The sequence below is a fragment of the Grampus griseus genome, assembly GCF_964374135.1.
Source record: "Grampus griseus genome assembly, chromosome: 10".
In the NCBI taxonomy this organism is placed as follows: domain Eukaryota; kingdom Metazoa; phylum Chordata; class Mammalia; order Artiodactyla; family Delphinidae; genus Grampus; species Grampus griseus.
Window position 1 is genome coordinate 31672238 of NC_139004.1, and position 18207 is coordinate 31690444.

At 48.0% G+C, this 18207-nt stretch overlaps 1 protein-coding gene and 1 pseudogene across 5 annotated transcripts in view; both read right to left on the reverse strand.

The window, feature by feature from the left end:
* Window positions 1–18207, reverse strand: part of PTK7 (protein tyrosine kinase 7 (inactive)) — a gene marked incomplete at its 5' end in the record, with an annotated part of 59855 nt that overhangs the window by 27875 nt on the left and 13773 nt on the right. The gene's annotated exons all lie outside the window — the stretch shown is intronic.
* LOC309829012 (large ribosomal subunit protein uL10-like) lies at window positions 8843–9858 on the reverse strand (annotated as a pseudogene). Its single transcript has one exon. The product of its transcript is annotated as a large ribosomal subunit protein uL10-like (transcript).

An 18207-nucleotide genomic window follows, 5' to 3' on the forward strand; every position in this document is an offset into this window, starting at 1 on the left:
TATATACGTGTGCATCTGCGCACACACATGTGTAAACATGATTTTGTGGAGAGCAGAGAGCAGCAGGAAGTTTTTCTGCTCTGATAATTTCAGCTACTTCGGTCCAAGTAACCATCTGGGCCACTCAACTACCTGTCTCCCAGAGACCAGTCCTCTTGGTCTTGGAAAGACAACCCCTGAATCTGTACAGGTCCCAGAACCTGCCAAACCTGACCAGTTGATTCCATCTACCTTCTCTCCCTCCTACTAAAGAAATTCCATCCTTCGGACAGCTGCCTTGGCACCAGGCAGAGGTACCAAGATGACCCTGGGTGGCCCGGGCATGGGCATTCTGCACGGATATGTGTAATCACGAGTGACTGTGACCTTTCTCATGCACGAGGCCAACGAGCCACAGGCAGGAAGCCGACTCCTCCATCCCCGAGACTCAGTCCTTGGTTCCAGGGCCCACGTCCCTGTGGGGACATCCTGCCTCCCGGATGACCTCGAGAGCACAGGCCAAGACAGCTCCTATTGGGCATATGGTCCCCTGAGGGAGAGGTTTGCCAACTTCCTGTGTCCCATGTGGGGTGACAGCATCAGGACACAGGCCAGGAGAGACAGCCCTCAACTCAAGAGGCACAAATGCTCTGTTCCAGGAAAGAGAACAGCCCCAGGCCTCCTCACCCACACGAGGATGGCCCTGCTCACAGGTCCCCTCCATGTGGAAACTCTAAGGACACCAAATGAGAGGCCCGAGGGGTACCAGGGTCCCTGCCCCACCTCTCCTCCCCAAGGGGCCAATGCACCACTGGACTTTGGCCTTCAGGGTCTAACTGGTGCACTTTCAGCTGCTCTGGGACACTCCAAGGGTCCACGGCTCATAGGCGTGCATCATTTTTTTGAGGGACAAATCTCAGTCTCTGTAAGAACAAGTCGTTTGCATGAACAGCAAGCCCTCCCCAGTGCACCTGGGCCGGCAGGAACACAAAATGCTGCAGTGGGGTTTGTGAATCTGGGGATCTGGAATGTCCCCCTCCGCCGCCACCAGTCCACCACCAATATACCACAGGTGGGTTTAGCACCAACAACCCTGTATGATGATAAGCCCCAGAAAATCAGGGTTCAGAGGGTCGCTGAAAATCCACCACCGCTGACTCAGAGACCCAGAGGCAGAACACAAAGTTCTAGCTGCCCCCCCACCTCGGCCCCATCTCCCGAGTGTCTACAGAAGGCCGCAGGTTCGCTGACAGCAGCCCCGCAGCCCTCCACAAGCCATCACAGCCCTCGCTTGGAGACATGCGGGAGGGAGCAGAGCCAGGGACCGGGCTGAGTTTTCCTGTCCTGGGATTTAACTGTAAATATATGGAGAGGCTCCCACGTCCGGATTAGAGAAACAGAACAAAATCACCAGGGATTAGCACAGAAACAACCTAGCGGGCCAGCTCTTCTACCTTAGATGAAAACCACAGCTCAGCCTTGCCCTGCCCACTCCTGGGAGGCCCTGGAGGGGGAAGATCAACCTCTGACGGCAGAAGCGGTCCTCGTGTCCAGTATCAGGCGGCATCCGAGCCCAGAGGGGCAGATACACCGGCTGGGAGATGTGCTTTAAGAAGCTCCTCAGCCAGCAGCCACACCACCTGATCCTCGAACCAGCCTGTCTTCTGCTGGGGCTCAGAGGGCCACACCTAGGACACATCTCTCGCCCTTAGTAACCCTCAGATGGCTGCGATGTCTCCAAGGAAGCGGCAATAAATTAAAAGCTCAGCCAGAGTGACGTGGTGTGATCAGGCAGAAGGAACATGGGGTAGAGAGACCTGGGTTCTAGTCTCGATACAATCCCTCACATGTAGGGTGACCCTGACCTACCACCACCCGCCACCAGGTAGTTTTATTATATGTAACATTAGAGAACTGAAAGGATGTGACTGGACAGTCACCAAGACCTAGTCCTGGATTCGCTGGCACTGAGCCTGAGAGGCAGTTACAGAAACAAAGGGCTCACTCCCCAGAGTCCCCTTCCTGCCCCCCAGCCTCCAGCTGCACAGCCGGCCCCTAAAGCCCACACACCACATGTAGGGCCAGCCCCGGGAGGGATTAAAAGTGATGCTATAAATGGCAGGTGTGCAGTTAGAGGCAGCTGGGAGTCGCAAACCGGGACCCAGCATCACTGCTGATGAGCTACTCCCATTCCTGCGGCTCAGCTTGCATCCCGTCTCCCCAGGAGATCCTGCCTCTGCCTCGGGCACACACTTACACTGCCAGCTCACTGCCCGTGACACCCCTGATACGCCCGCCTGTGCTGTGACCAAGAGCCGTATCTTCCAAGCTAGACTGCAAGCTCAAGGTGAGCTTGAATGGGCACCTTCTATGCCCATTCTCAGCTCCAAGGAGAGAGACAGAGACAGCAACCAGCTGTCTCCTGAAGACGCCAGTGAGCGGCCTGCAGAAATAATCTACATTGCGGGAAGGCAATGGGGCTGCTGGACCACGAGACTGGGAAATGATCCAGGAGCTCAGGCCCAGGAAGACTTTTGGGATGCTCAGATGGTGTGCTCAAAGAGTCCTCCCTCATCATCCAAAGATGGAAAGGGACTCGCTGCAGGTTCCACAGCCATTCATTAGGTGGGCCCAGACCCAGGCCCCAACCAGGTCTTCCTCCCAGGTGCAGTGGGGAGGGGCCCAGGGACACCACAGCAAGAACAGTGCCAGGGTGAGCTTCCCACGGTCCTTCTTGTGCAAGCAGAGGGCAAACTAAATGACAGTCTGGGGACTGGTTGGACCTGACTTCATCTATTCATTTTCAAGACAGTCTCAGAAAACTCTGGGAGACTCTGTTTTCTGCGCTCTTTTTACTCATCTCTGAGGCACACACCCTAAACTCCCTATGCAGGGAGAACATGATTCCCTGCCCTTTAGGTGGAGTGGCCTCAACTGCACTCAATGAGGGAAAATCCTCCCTGGCTCCTAAAGACAGTAAAACATCCCTTCGGCCTGTTCTGTCCAATATGGCAGCCACTAGCCACAAGGAGCTATTCAAATGTAACTTAATCAAAATGAAACAAAACTGAAAACTCATTGCCTCTGTTCCACTAGCCATATTTTTAGTGCTCGGGAGCCGCACGTGGCTAGCGGCCACCGTACTGAACAGCGCCGATGCAGAACAGTTCTGTCCCCACAAAAAGTCCCATCAGTCAGCGCTGCCTTAGCTACTCTGACCGTCTGCTTCTTGCCGGCTCTTATTACATGGACGCATTACTTCTCATCCAAAGAACCCTCCACACGGACCAGCCTCATTTCACAGAGGAGGGAACTGGGGTCAAGGCTATCCCAGTAATGGCAGGGTCGGGAACTGCCCCTGGATCTGTCTGGCTCCCACGTCTGTGTTCTTTCCACGCTGCCACGTGGAAATGCTCTTCATTTCTTTCACTTTACTCCCTTTTATCCAGGTCCCCCCAACAACCATTCTGTCCTGTTTCAGGTAGGTCCTCTCTTTGTATGTGCTCTGGTCAAATGTGATGTTGTTTCGTGCGCAGCTATTTTTCACCCATATAAATGATCTTGCATTATCTCTCATTCTGTCTCTCACTTTATTCCATTCGGCACTATGTTTTGAAGCGCCTTCCCTGGGGCCATCACCTACATCCTGCTGCTTTTCCCAGTAGAAGAACATACTGTTGGGTCTGGGGAAGCAAGAAGCAAATGAAATTTTTGAAAACAAGTTAAGTGGCTGAACATAGCTGCCCAAAGTTTGAAAATCAGTCTTTGAGCCTACACCCTCCTCTCTGCCCGGGCCTCCAGCACTGCAGCTAGCCTCACGCCGTGCCCCGGCATGCATACGGGTATCAGCAGAGCCTGGGGAAACACGCATGCAGGCGCACCCCCCCCCAGCTTCTCCCGTGCCCCTTCCTCCTCCCACCAAACCCCAAAAGTGACTAAAGAGGTTGGTCCTCAGCTGGCTCCAAAGGGATAAGAGAAAGAGGCAGTCTCATACTTTTATATTTAGAAGTGCTCTGCAAACCACTTCCTGGAGCAGACAAGAGTGGGGAATGTGAGGACATCGCTTTGCTATGTGTGATGTGGAAAGCACGAGCCACCCAGGGCCTGCAGCAATGGGCTGCGTGTACCACACACCCGATGACATGCGGCGACGCCGAACACATGTGCAGGAGATGAACGTGGCCCTCGGCAGCCTGGCCATCCCCTCGGGGCCAGGGCACAAGGCAGGGCCCAGGAGTCGGAGCCGGACACAGTCCTCCAAGTGCCCCTCTCCCAGCTTTCCTTTCTTTCCTTCTCCACCTGTCTGACCAACAGCTGCTTCTGGAAACCAACCCTTCTCTCTAGGGAAAGGGTTGCTCCAGGCTTTAAGCCTCAATCTGAAACACAAAGAGAAGAATCCCGACTGAAGGAGGCAGTATGGAAGAGCCAGTGTCTTCAAGAGGCAAGGGTGCCCTCCTCGCCTCTAGGCTGCTGGGGGGGGGGGGGCAGGATTTTGCACAGTGTCCACTGCCTTCTTCTGAAGGTAGACCTGCTGCTGCCATCAAAGGCCCTCCCCTCAGCCACCTCTGCTACCACGTGTGGCTGGAAAAATGTCGGAGGGGGGAGCTATCTGGAGGTGGGGATCGACTACTGTGGCCATGGTCACTGCTCCGACATCACTCAGATGTAACTGATGCTTGCCCAGTTGGGGGAGGGCGTGGTCAGGGGACAGAGACGGGGAGGGGAAGGCAGGCCAGCTGCTTAATTAGAGTCAAAGCATCAGACTCCTTATAAACTTCACTTTACAGCTTAAAATATAAACTCTCTAGTAAGACAAAACCAATTTTATTCTTTTATTTCTTAACTGCATCACTGATGATTTGCTCCTTTATTGTTTAAAAGAACATAACCAAAAAAGAGTCGTTTTTGAAAAATCAGCTGTTCTGAAAAAGCATTCTGGCTAAAGATGGCAAAATATGTATTTCAATCTCCAAATCAGTAACAACAGGTGAAAAAAATACAATCTGATGAATAACAGACAGAAACAATTCCTTGTAAGTTATTTTTAAAAGCACCAAAAACTTGCAACACATTACCAGATGCTTAAAGCCTAGGGATAACTGACTTTTGGGGGCCGGGGGGCGGGGTGATGTTATAAAACATAAAGCACACACAAATAGCTAAAGAAAAAAACAGCCCCTAGGAGTGGCTGATGCAATAACTGAACAGCCAAAAAAATGACAAAGACCTAAAGTTTATTTTATGCCTACTCTGTCGATCTTGAAGTCAGGGTCTGGAAGGTACCAAGATCTGGCTTCACTTAAGTCTGGAACCGGCTGCCCCTCCATCCCAGGAGGTGCCTCTTACAGGCCTCTAAAGTCACGCAGAGAGAGAGAGAGAGAAAGAGAGAGAGAGAGAGAGAGAGAAGCAGACACTGATGGAGAAAGACAGAGGGAGACAGGAAGATGAGAAAAAGGGGGTTGGAGGGAGATTGATGGTGTGGGCGGGGGAAGGGAGGGAGGAGCAGAGGAAGGGAGGGAGGGGGGAGGGACGGGGACAGAGAGACACAGAGAGACCCAGATCAACAGAGAGACACGGACAAACTGAGAGACAGAGAGTAACATACAGTCCTAGAGAGACCCAGAGAAAGGGACAAAAAAAACAAAAACCCAGAGCACACACATGTGCACACACACACGCAAGCACACAAAAGGCTCCCCATGCCTGTAGAGCAGCCCCCAGCCCCACATTGACCCCAGCTTCCCCCCCACCCCCGGCCAAGTAAACCCCCCACAGGGCTTTCCCTGCATCTCTAGTAGAGAGGGTCCTCCCCACTCCCTCCTGCCACCCAACCCAGTGGCCACAGGGACTCCAAACTCAAGAGAGTTTGGCAGCCACGGGGCTGCCCAGTGTAACACTAGACACGGAAGGTTACAGCAAACCTGTAGCTGGGAGACCGGGGGAGTGAGAGGAGTCAGGAGGGACTCTAGATACACCCGATTCAGACCACTCATAGTGGAGAGCCTCAAATTAGAGGCTCCTGGTAAATAATTCACCAGGAAAAATACAGTACCTTCCCTGCGCTCATCCATTATTCACCAAGATAAATGTACCATATTGTTACACTTCCTGACATCTAAAAATGGTCTGAGCCATTAGGCCAGGAGCAAGAAGACAGCAGGGCACTTTCTACCCAACTCTTCCTGAACCCCTGACCCAGCAGTCCTGGCGCTCTTGGAACACACTCCGTTGCTCCTCACACAAGGGCAAAGACGTCAACTTCCAGAAACGGCCACAGCCTGGGCTCAGACCATGAGATCCCGAGAGCAGGCCCGCCTCCACAGCCCTCAGGAGCCCAGCAAAGTCCTAAGTAAGACGCCCCCTGTTCACCAGACCCCGGAGGGGTCAGCCCTCTCAAAGGGAAAAGGTAACCACTGCCTGTACCTGTCTAAGAGCAATTCTGTTCCTAGGAGGTTCAAAGAGTTTGACTTTGATGCCAAACGAGTGTCACCTACAGAAAGACCTGCATCTGACTTGCACAGACGGCTCTGAGCAAATCACTCTGTCCTTCAGGCCTCAGTTTCCCCATCTGTAAAGCCAGCTGCTCCTTATCCTGCAGGGACGAAATGCCCCCTGGGAAGTCTGAAGAGCTGCACCACTTTAAGGCCCTGGCTCACAGTGTACAGGCAGGACCGAGGTGCGACAAGAGCTCAGAGTCTGGAGTCAGACTGTCTGCACTTCAATTCTCCTCTCCCACTTACCGAGCATATGACCTTGGGCAAGCTGTTTATCCTCTCGGTGTCTCCGTTTCTGTAGCTATAAAATGGTGCTAATAACAGTATCTACCTCCTAGGCTTGCGAAAAGTAAATTCACATGTTAACCAATGTAGCGTGTTTGGAACAGTGCCTGGCACGTATTAAGTATCATATGAGTTTGGGCTCTTAGCCATTCTTGCTCGTCATTATTATGTTCAAGATTTTTTTTTTTTAATCTTTTAAGGGCCTCCGTCCCATGACAACCACCTCTCACCCAGTGTAGGCCTTGGTCGGCACCCCTCTCACGCAGACCGTCTGCAGCTGCCGGCTGCCCTGTTTGACTCGCCACCCACTCAATCTCTGCCATGTGGGTGTATAGGTTCTGAACAGACCCTGGGGTCCAAAACTTTGTCCCGCAGCTGCCCCATGGAGCCTTGGAGCTGGCGGGTCACGTAAGCGGGTCTCCACAGGGAAACAGCTGACTGCTGGGACCTCTGCGCTCTCTGGCCCACTGCCCCGGGAACCTCCAGGCAGTGCCCGGATTAGCAGTTGCTCATCGTTTCAGTCACTCCCCCACCTTCACTATGAAGAAGAGTCAGAGCGAGTCTGGGTGAAAATATGGATCCAGACCATGTTGGAAGGAGGCAGGACTCTGGCCTCAAGGGACCCAACGGTAGTTAGGTGAGGACAGCACAGTGAATGTTTGGGTGCCAACTAATGCCTGGAGATAACTCTTAGGGTTCAGCTTTCTGATCCCGGAAGTCCCCAATGAGAGAGGACTGGAAAATGCTTTATAAAGGATAATATCTGACTACATAAAATAGAAGTTGTCATCAACTCTCAATGGCAAACGACCGACTAGGAAAATGGTTTCTAGCAATCGACAGAAAAGGGGCTGCTGGCCTTGATACACAGTTACAAATCAATCATAATAACTACTAAAATTCTAACAGTAACATGGTCAAAACAGCATGTCTTCTCAAAACAAATATAAATGATTAATAAAGAAAACATTCCAATGCACCAGTAACCTAATGAATGCAAATTGGAACATAAATGCAAATAAGAAATGCAAATCATTCTGCCCTATCAAATGAATGCCAAGTTTTTAAAATAACACTCAACACTGGTTGAGTATATGGAGAAAATGGTCCTCATGCCTTGAAGATGGGAGTGTAAATGATAATAATGTCCTTCTGGAAAGTGGTTTGGTAATATTGTACCAGTATCCCAAAAAATTCATGCCCTTCTTCCTTGGAGAAGTACCTGATTCCAGGTCTGGGCAGGAAATGTGCCAAATGAACCTGGAACATCTTATCATACGAGGAAATGAGCAAAGACAAGCAGGGCCACATCAAAAGGGTCAGGGCCAGCTTGAAGAGGCTCCCGCGAGGCCAAGAAGGGACCTTTTAAGCTTCATAAGGGTAAGAACTACATGGCCTTAACACACTGGTAAGTTTAAAATCTGTGAGTTCATAATGATGTTTAAAAAAAAAGAGCCCAGGGCTTCCCTGGTGGCGCAGTGGTTGAGAGTCCGCCTGCCGATGCAGGGGACATGGGTTCGTGCCCCGGTCCGGGAAGATCCCACATGCCGCACAGCGGCTGGGCCCGTGAGCCATGGCCGCTGAGCCTGCGCGTCCGGAGCCTGTGCCCCACAATGGGAGAGGCCACAATGGTGAGAGGCCCGCGTACCACCAAAAAAAAAGAGCCCAGAGGGTAGGGATAAATTGGGAGATTGGTATTGACATATACACACTACTATATATAAAATAGATAACTAATGAGAACCTACTGTATAGCACAGAGAAGTCTACTCAGTAATGTGTAATAGCCTACATGGGCAAAGAATCTCAAAAAAGAGTGGATATATGTACATGTATAACTGATTCACTTTGCTGTACTCCTAAAACTAACACAACATTGTAAATCAACTATACTCCAATAAAAATTTTTTAAAAAGACACCGTTAATGCCAAATCATAAGATTTAAAAAATTAAAAAAATGTTTTTAAAATTTAAAAAAAAAAGAGCCCAAAGTCCTCCATTGGTCACCTTTGAAGGATGCTAGAAAACCAACTCATTATCTTATTTTATTTTATTTTTTGGTAAGAGACGTAAGCGTTTATTTCCTTGTTTCACAAATAAAGCCGGCTGAGTCGGCTGCTTTTTGGCGATTAGTCAGAGAGACCAAATCCCATATACTCGTCCGACTCCTCCGACTCTTCCTTTGCTTCAACCTTGGCTGGGGCTGCAGCAGCAGCAGCAGGAGCAACAGTGGTGGCGGCAGCCACAAATGCAGACGGATCAGCCAAGAAGGCCTTGACCTTTTCAGCAAGTGGGAAGGTGTTATCAGTCTCCACAGACAAAGCCAGGACCCACCTGTCCCCACTGATGATAGAAGGGGGTACAGATGCAACAGCTGGGTAACCAATCTGCAGACATATGCTGGCAACATTGCGGACACCCTCCAGGAAGCGAGAATGCAGAGTTTCCTCTGTGATGTCGAGCCCTTCAAGGTTACAGATGCTGCCATTGTCAAACACCTGCTGGATGACCGGCCCAAAGGAGAAGGGGGAGATGTTCAGCAACGGGGCTTCACTGGCTCCCAATGTGTCTCCAATCTTAATCAGCTGCACATCACTCAGGATTTCGATGGTGCCCCTGGAGATTTTAGTGTATTGCCTAAAGCCTGGAAGAAGGAGGTCTTCTCAGGGCCCAGACCAGTGTTCTGGACCAGCACAGTGACTTTGCAGGGCGGCAGGCGGCATGTCATTGGCCAGCAGCATGTCCCTGATCTCAGTGAGGTCCTCCTTGGTGAACACAAAGCCCACGTTCCCCTGGATGTGAGGCAACGGTTTCTCCAAAGCTGGGTTGTTTCCCAGATGCCCTCGGATCACCTTGTCCATCATCGTGTTCTTGCCCATCAGCACCACAGCCTTCCTGCGGAGGGACACGCGGATCTGCTGCGTCTGCCTGGAGCCCACATTGTCTGCTCCCACAGTGAAGCATTTCGGATAATCATTCAGAAGTTGGATGATCTTAAGGATGTAGTTGGACTTCCAGGTTGCCCTGTCTTCCCTGGGCATCACGGCGGTGCCTCAGGGATTGCCACGCAGGGTTTAAAGACGATGTCACTCACTCGAGGACACCTGGCAAGAGGCTCATTATTTTAAAAACTGGTCAAGAAGCATTTACTCTCCCTTTCGTGAACAGCTATACCTCAGGGTAACCAAACAGTTAATAAGGGGCGGTTTATCTTTATAGAAGTCTCCAGCTGATACACAGAATATCACCATTTTATAGTCCCTAATAAAATACTGGATCTAGCAATGATTATTGACGGCTGCTAATTCCAGAGGACAACCAGATGTTATGTGCCTACTGAGAAAGTATACCTGGAAAAAAAAAAATCAAATCTGACCCTGACGAAGCCTCCAGATCTATGTTTCATTATTAAAAAGAAGCTCTCTATGGGACTTCCCTGGTGGCGCAGTGGTTAAGAATCTGCCTGCTAATGCAGGGGACAAGGGTTCAAGCCCTGCTCCGGGAAGATCCCACATGTCACGGAGCAACTAAGCCCGTGCACCACAACTACCAAGCCTGCGCTCTAGAGTCCGTGAGCCACAACTACTGAGCCCGTGTGTCACAACTACTGAAGCCCGCGCGGCTAGAGCCCACGCTCCGCAACAAGGGACGCCACCGCAATGAGAAGCCCACGCACCACGACGAAGAGTAGCCCCCGCTCGCCCCAACTGGAGAAAGCCCACACACAGCAACGAAGACCCAAAGTAGCCAAAAATAAATAAATAAATTCATTTTAAAAAAAGAAGCTCTCTAGAAAGAATTTGGAAAACAAGGGCTGAAATAGTTAACTGTGAATGCACATTCTTCTGTTGCTCCCACAAACGGTTAAGACCTAATATTGTTGTTGTTAATGTTTCGTGCGCTTCCACCATCTTCTCCACCAGATTCTCAGCTCCCTGAGGTCAGGGGCTGGACGTCCACTCTTCCATCCCCTCCACTGTGGACGCCTTGCCCATTGGAGGAGTTTGGGAAATACCAGCTGATCTGTGGTGGGTTCACTGGCCCCTGCATGATGTGAATCCAAACAGAGTTGAGCCCAGTATGGGATCCTGGTCGGCAATTACATTAATTATCATTATTAATTCAACAAACATTTATTTAATGCCTACCATGTGCCAAGTACTCTGCAAGACACTGGGGATGGAGAGAGAAAAATACAATTACTGCCTTTAAGTATCTCTGTTTAGTGGGGGAGTCAGACAAGTAAACATATAATTACAATAGCGAAGGCTTACTGACCGCTTATTACGTGCCAGCCACTATTGCGAGAGCTTTAACCCCATTGTTAATGCTTAAAACCACCCAGTGAGGTAGGTACTACGACCCCCGTTATGCAGATGAGGAAACTGAGGCACAGAAAGGTGAAGCCACTTGCTCAAGGTAACATAGCTGGTAAGTGACAAATGCAGGATTCAAATCTCCGGTCATCTGGCTCCAAAGGAAAACCTATCATAATCACTAGGCTTTACCACATTATCACACAGCATGATGGGTGGGTGCACGATGGGTGGGTGCACAAGGCAGGCTTTCAACTCAGAGTGAGGGTATAAGGGGGCAGAGAAGCATCCTGGAAGAAGGCTCTTCAAAACAAGATTTTAAGAAGGAACGGGGCTTGGGGACTTCCCTGGCGGTCCAGTGGTTAAGATTCTGCAATTACAATGCAGGGGGCATGGGTTCAATCCCTGGTCAAGGAACTAATATCCCACATGCCGCACAGAGTGGCCAAAAAATAAAAAAATTAAAAACACAAAAAAAGAAGGAACAGGGCTTGGCAAATAGAAAAAGAAGCACAGAAACAAAACACGAACTCAGGGTAATTCCGGATGCTCAGAGTTTAAGGGATGATGAGGGGGAACACAGCAAAAGGCCACTAGGACACTGGTTTGTGAGGGGTGGAGAAGGCAAAGGAGGTGAAATCCAAGTTTACCCTGCTTAGGCTGTCCCCGGACCAAAAAAAATCACCAATACAGTGAGTCCCCGTTTCCAAGGAGGTGGCTGTTAGGTTAGAAGATGGACTGAAGAAGCTCTTTGTCACGGTACATTCACAGAAGGCATGATCATGGGATAACGTCATACCTGGTCTATTAGTTTCCTAGGGCTGCTGTAACAAATGACCACAGCTGGGTGGCTTAAAACAACAGAAGCTTATTCTCTCACAGTTCTGGAGGCCAGAGGTGCCAAATCAAGGTGTCGGCAGGGCTGGTTCCTTCTGGAGGCTCTAGGAAGAGTCTGTTCCATGCCTCTCTCCCAGCTTCTGGTGGTTGCAGGCAATCCCTGGCACTCCTTGGCTTGTGGCTGCCTCACTCCAAGCTCTGCCTCCGTCATCACGTGACCTTCCTCCCTCTGTGCCCATCTGTCTCTTCTCTTCTTGTAAGGACATCACCAGTCACATAGGATTAGAGCCCACCTTAATGACATCTCTTTACTTGGTTACATCTACAAAGGCCCTATTTCCAAATAAAGTCATGGTCACAGGTCACAGGGCTTAGGACTTGAACATACCCTTTTAGGAGACACCATTCAACCTATGAACACCTGCTATTCTGCAAACTGCTTTTTTTGCCCTACAGCTAGCCACAGGTATTTTTCCGTGTCTGTTCACATGGTTCTGGCCCATTCATTTCAACCACCGTATGTTATTTCACTGTATCGGTGACCCAAAATCTATTTGTCTAACACCCTAATCATGGACATTCAGATGGTTTTCAATTTTTTGCCATTACAAACAATGCCCCAACTGAATCTCTCTGTACAGGCACCTATGCACATTGGTAATGGGAATGTTTCTTGTAGTATGACTTCCTAGAAACAGGACTCCCCCTGGACCAAAGAGAACACAATTTCAGGGCTTTGATAAATGACAAATTGCTCTTTAAAAAGGCTGTACCAATTTATGCTTCCTTACCAACACTGATACTTATTAATCTTTGCCAATTTGAGAGACGTAAAATAATACTTTGTTTTATTCTGCAACTCATTTAAGACATTTAGTCTGTTCTTGACAACATAAAGCCATCTTTTGTATGTTCACTGGTTAGCTGAATTTTCTATTCAACTTCCTTGTCTACTTTTTTCCTTGTTTATTTTTACTGTTATCTTTTTCTTATTAATTTGTAATCAATAAGATCACTAATATAAGGCCTTTTCTGCATTTCATGTTACACTTTTCCCCCCGAGAATGGTCATTAAGTTACTGAATGCCTACTAAGTGCCAGGCATTGTTCTAAGTGTTGGGAATACGGCAGTGAACAGGGCAGTGAGGCTTCCTGTTCTCAAATGTTACTTAACTACTCAGAAGAAAATGGGTTTGCACATAATTTGGGCTTGGAAATAGATAGGAAGTGAATTTTCACCCTTGGGTGCAAAGCTGTCTTGGAATTCATTTAAATACTGTCCTGTTTTGCTTCGAGAGCCTTTTAGGGGGAAATCTAGTCTGTTCTCCAGGTGTTCTGGAAGCACCCACAAAGGAGCAGTGCGGTTAGTGAAGGTGGAAGCAGGAACAGCTGACAGCTGTGCCCTTTCCTTGAAAGGAAGAGCCACACCCCAGGCACCCACACCTCCTAGAAGTCCAGGGGCTTCAACAATTAAGCCCTGGTGAGCTCAGAGAGCAAAGGAAGTTTTAAGGAGGAATAACTCTTCCCCATTTCAGTGGAGAAGGTACCACTGGAGTCTCACTCCACCTCCTCCCAGAAGTTCCAGGGAGGCGTGATGTCTCCCCGAGTATGTTTGGCTCTGATCCTTCCTCTCCTGCCCACTTGGGGGAGGGGGAATATACCCCCTGCAGACACACACACACACACACCCTAATTCAGGGATGAATCAGACAAGCTTATCCTGTTCAGATTACAGCCTTGTTCCTCAACCTAGCCTTTATCTGTAATAAAGGTGATACATTAATTTCCATCTGTCTAATTCCTGTCTGTCTTTCTTTCCTCCCTACATCCACTGGTTTAAAATTCAGAGGAAAGAAGTGTGTTATTTACTGACTCCTTCAACATACAGTTTCCATTCTATTGCTGTACGCCTGCGTATTTTATGGGTTTTCTTATTGTTGTTGATTTTGTGAATGGGATAAACGTTTCCATTGTATTTTCGAAAAGGTTACTTGCTGATAACTAGTGAAACTTCTGGGTTTTGTGTAGTTTTGTATTTGGCCAAGTGACTCAACTCTCTTACTGATTCTAATGGTTTTCAGTGGATACTTGGGTTTCACATGTAAAAATAATGGCACCACCTGCAAAGAGCATTAACTTTGACTTTCGTTTTCTTACAGAATTATCTCAGCTACAATTTCCAGAATAATGTTAAATAGTAGAGACTTTATTATTTTAATGTAGTGACTTCTTTAAAGAGAATAGCATTAAAATTTCATTTTTTAAAATTTATTTATTATTTTTTGGCTGCGTTGGGTCTTTGTTGCTGCACGTGGGCTTTCCCTAGTTGGGGAGAGCGGGGGCTACTCTTCGTTTCGGTGCGCGGGCTTCTCATCGCCGTGACTTCTCTTGTTTCGGAGTACAGGCTCTAGGCGCATGGGCTTCAGTAGTTGCGGCACGCGGGCTCAGTAGTTGTGGCTTGCGGGCTCTTGAGCGCAGGCTCAACAGCTGTGGCACACGGGCTTAGTCGCTCCGCCGCATGTGGGATCTTCCCGGACCAGGGCTCGAACCCGTGTCCCCTGCATTGGCAGGCGGATTCTTAACCACTGTGCCATCAGGGAAGTCCCTATAATTTCATTTTAAAATACGTTAGCTGTTGTTTAAGATTAAAAAAAAACAGGAATGGATGTTAATTTGTATCTAATGTCATTTTCACATCTACTAAGATAACTGTGTGACTCCTCTGACTTCTTATTTTGATGAATTACATTAAAATAAACCATCCATGCCATTTTTGGAGTAAACCCTAATTATTTATGGTACATTATCTTTAACGTTGTATTTGCCAATATTTTCTTTAGACTTTCATACCAATATTTCTAAGTAGTGTATTTTCCTCTTCCACACTGTCAGTCAGCATTTGGGATCAAGGTCATATCAACTTTGTGACATGCACGGGGTGGCCATCCATCTGTTCCTTGGCTCTGTGATGGCCTATAGAGCACTACAAGGCTCAATTTTCTACATTTTTCAAAATTTCCCCTCAAGGCCCTCTGATACAACAGTTTGGTGGGGGGTGTTTTGTTTATTTTCTCACTATCTTTCAATTGCTTTTAATAGTTACTGGTCTAGTTAGTCATCCTAATGGCTCATTACATTTCAATAATTTATACTCTCCTAGCATCGACTTCTCAGCACAGCATTGAACATGGTAACCCTTTGTAACTTAAAAAATCTTTTCCATGGCAATTACCACAACTGTAATTATTAGTACACATTTTCATAAGCCCTCCCCACTAAATGGTAAGTTCTATCTCATTCCCTGCTCTAAGTCCCCAGAATCTACCAGGTACCTAGTATGTTGAAATTGGTCTCAAGAAATTGTTGTGAGGCCAGGATGAGGTTAAAGCTTCTTTTTCCTTTCTTGCTTTGCTTATTGACCATGTCTCTCCTTTTCTTGACTGCATTGGCCAAAGTTTTGTTTCTTTTGTTTTTTCTGAAGCAATGGAACTTACCAATTCTATATTTTTTCATTTCAAATTTATCAATTTCCAAGCTGTACTCAGAAGAAAATTAACAACCTTAAAATTCTTTCCTAAATAATAAGTGAAATAAATTAAGCTATTGGTCTAAAGTTAAAAAAAAGAATAAAATGAACTCTGTCTGTATTTTAGGTTTGTCTCATGTAAAGAACATGAAACTTTTCTAACTCAACCTTAATTTTGTCTTACCTCTGTGGGAGACATATTCCACTGAAGTTTATCATACTAACTGCTATATTTACCTCTGCTTTTATCTGGTTTATGTTTTAATACTACAATTCTTCCTTTGTTATATGTATTGTGTTTTATTTGCCTCTTAGGATTTGCTTTTTAATTCTACTTGTATATCCTTTGTTTATTCCTTTTTAAAATCTTGAATCTATTTCTCTAATTATCACATTTTTTCATCGTTTTCATCTCACTGTACATTTTCCTCTGGAATCTGAGAGCTCCTCAACTGCATGACATTGATTAGATTAACTGCAGTGCTGATTCAGCTCCTTAAAGTGAATACTGGAAACTGAATTCTGCTATTGCATTTTTTGTCTCCTCATACTCCTTCATTATCTCGGCCAGTTCTCTTATTACTTCTTCATCCTTCTCGGTCAGCTTCCTTTTTATCTCAGTCTGTTGAGACTCACCGGATGTTTTTATCTTAGGTTTCATGAAGTGCATGACTTCTTGACATTTTTGAGAGGGAAAAAAAGATGCTGCCTTCAAAAACTCACTTCTTTTTTCCAGCAGTATTCCAAGGGAGAAATGGCAAAGCCACAGACAATAGGATAAAAGGGGAGGGAATAGATACGAGAGCAATTAAAGGGATGGTAATAACTGGAGAAGTGGAAAACACAAATCTACAGCCAGCAATGCTCAAGGGCTCCCAAGTCTATGTCAATAAGGAGTGACAACACATGTCAATATGTGTGTCCCTGAAGCCTGCCTCCCACAAACAAAGGCCACGCTGCAACACCCCTGCACAAACGTTCCTTCATTAGACCCTCACCATAGCTCTATGAGGTGGATATTATCATTGTCATCCTGCAGATTAAGAAATGGAATTCAGGGACTTCCCTGGTGGCACAGGGGCTAAGACTCCACGCTCCCAATGCAGGTGCCCTGGGTTCGATCCCTGGTCAGGGAACTAGATCCCACATGCATGCCACAACTAAGGAGCCTGCCTGCTGCAACTAAGACCCGGTGCAACCAAATAAATAAATAAATATTTTTTAAAAAAAGAAAAGAAGAGAAATGGAATTCAGAAGTTACAGTGCTTCCAGGACTCAAATTCTGGCCTTGGGAATCCAAGAACAACTTGAACAACCACGGAGCATCTGGGAAAACAAAGGTCAGGAACTGGACCCACCCTACTAAGCTCATCATCAAGTTGGGAGCAACAAAAAGACCACAGCTGCTAGAATGGAAAAGAAAATGGAGCAGGTAATTCAGAGCTCCATGGTGTAGAAGAGAGAACATACATGGTCCCAGAGATCAGGGGAAGAGATCTTGGTGGGCACTGGGCTACCATCCTCCCAAGTTACCTGGAACAACCCTGGCTTATGCAGGTTGTCTTCGCATAATTATTAACAATGCCCCAGGTTGGATGATAAATTCTCCAGTCACCCCAGCAATGTCTCACATCTGAACCATGCTTACTAGTTTTCACACTTTAACCCGTGCAATTTTCACAGGCCCACTGTACAGCAGGGATTCAGAAATTTGATGAAAGCTATAAACACCCTCCCCAGAAAAATAACATAAATACAGAATGCTGTACCCAGTTGTGATATATTCCTATTCTTTGACAGAGCAGCTCCACTTCTGGGAATTTACCCTTCAGGTACACAAGCACAAGGGTACAGATAGATACAAGGATATTTGTGGTGGCACTGTTTACAAGAGCAAACCCTCAGAGACAGCCTGAAGTCCATCAGTAGGGAACAGGGGGTGGGTGGGGTGAATAGAGACAGCACTTGCTTTCGGCTAAGCTTCCCCTTAAAATACGTAGGAGCCTTCCTGCCCCCGCCTGTGCCCCCAACTCAGCAAGGTCCCAGGGGAGGAAGAGACACGAGCAAACTCGCAGGAGGAGGCTAAATAATGAATTGTAAGTGTATGTTTTCTTTGGCCAGGGCAGTCTGGCCAAGCTCTGGGGGCTTCTGGGCAGACATTTTTCATATTTTAGCAGCTGGCCTATGCCCAAGGCAGTCAGAAGTTAAGTAAGCTCTGAATGAGCTACGCCCATCCACTCCCCGGCCCCAAGAATTCTTAATGAGGCTCTAAGGCAGCAGCCTCCACTATCACTCACCCTTCGCTACTTTTTTTTTTTTTTTTTTTTTGTGGTACGCGGGCCTCTCACTGTTGTGGCCTCTCCCGTTGTGGAGCACAGGCTCCGGACGCGCAGGCTCAGCGGCCATGGCTCACGGGCCCAGCCGCTCCGCAGCATGTGGGATCTTCCCGGACCGGGGCACGAACCTGCGTCCCCTGCATCGGCAGGCAGACTCTCAACCACTGCGCCACCAGGAAAGCCCACCCTTCGCTACTTTTAATGAATGCAAATGATTCAGCAACAAAACACTTAGCCTGCAGTGAAATCCATCTCTGTGCGCCTGGTTTCTCCAGCTTATAGCCCAGCTCAGGTGGGGCCCTACCGGGAGGGCAGCCCAGCACAGCCCGGGGTGCCCAGGCTAGCCCAGGCAGACCCCTGCACACCAGGACAGTGGGAGCAGGATGCAGGAAGCGCACAGCGGGAGGGAAGACACCCCCCCCACCGCCCCGCC